The 1,171-nt window shown below is 8.2% G+C and overlaps 5 annotated features.

Moving 5' to 3' along the window:
- The first annotated feature begins 94 nt into the window (after positions 1-94).
- Positions 95-133: a microsatellite.
- Positions 120-234: a microsatellite.
- Positions 128-212: a microsatellite.
- Positions 171-233: a microsatellite.
- A 545-nt stretch (positions 235-779) lies between the features above and the next one.
- Positions 780-1,171: part of a microsatellite that runs on past the window's edge.

Below are 1,171 nucleotides of genomic sequence, written 5' to 3' on the forward strand. Positions count from 1 at the left end.
AATAATTTTATTAAAATAAGTAATATTAGATTATAAAAATAAGACGATGCCAAAATAATTTAAAAAATTAAATAAAATGTTTAAATGTATTTAAAATAAATATATAAATATATAATAAATATAAAATTATATATTTTTATAAAATAATAATATTTTTATAAATATTAATTTTATATTTTTAATTATTATTTATTTTTTAATAAATATAATATTTTTATAAAAATTATATTTTTTGATTTAAATTAATTTTAAATATTATTTTTTATTTTTTCAATATTTATAAATATTATCTATATATAAATTAATAAATATAATTTTTTTATTTATCTTTCAAATATTTTTTTTTTTTATATTTTGGATTATTTTATATAAAAATATATATGTAATAATCCTTTCTTTTTTATGTATATTAAGACTTTTTTAAACTTGTTTTTTATTTTGCTATTATAAATTTTATTTATTACACATAAAAATAAAAAAATATATACATAGTATTAATATTAGTAAATTAATTAGTTTATATTTTTTTGATTAGACATTGATTGAGATTTTAAATCATATTAATATCTAATTTAATTCACATATATTTATTTATATCTAAAATATTATATTTTTTATTTTTATCGGAAATTTTTCTTATTTCAATTAAAAATTATAATCACACAAATATATATTTAACACATATTTAAATATATTAAAAACTAAATATATAATATAGATTTTATTTTAAAGGCAATTATTTACATTATAAACTAAATATATTTTTTACTTACTATTACAAATATACAAATTTATGAGAATTCTTTTATTAAGAAAATATATAGTTTTTATTATATTTAAATTAATATTATAAATAATTTTTTCATTAAAATGTATTTTTATTTTATTTTTATCAATGTCTTTTTTTATATTTAAATAAAACACAGTGAATTTTTATTTATAATAATAAAAAAAAAAACAGAGAAAATAAAAAAGAACTAAAGTATTTAATATAAATACATGATTTAATTTATATTTAATTAAAAGAATATTTTTATATTATTTTTTATATTTTTATTAAAAATAAATATTTTTTAATATAAAATAAAAATATATAAATTTAACTAATTTTATTATAAAAAATTAAATATAAAATTATAAACCCATAAACGATTATATATAATTAACTTTT

The sequence above is a fragment of the Ichthyophthirius multifiliis genome (genome assembly GCF_000220395.1).
Source record: "Ichthyophthirius multifiliis unplaced genomic scaffold scaff_1120509250288, whole genome shotgun sequence".
NCBI classification, from domain to species: domain Eukaryota; phylum Ciliophora; class Oligohymenophorea; order Hymenostomatida; genus Ichthyophthirius; species Ichthyophthirius multifiliis.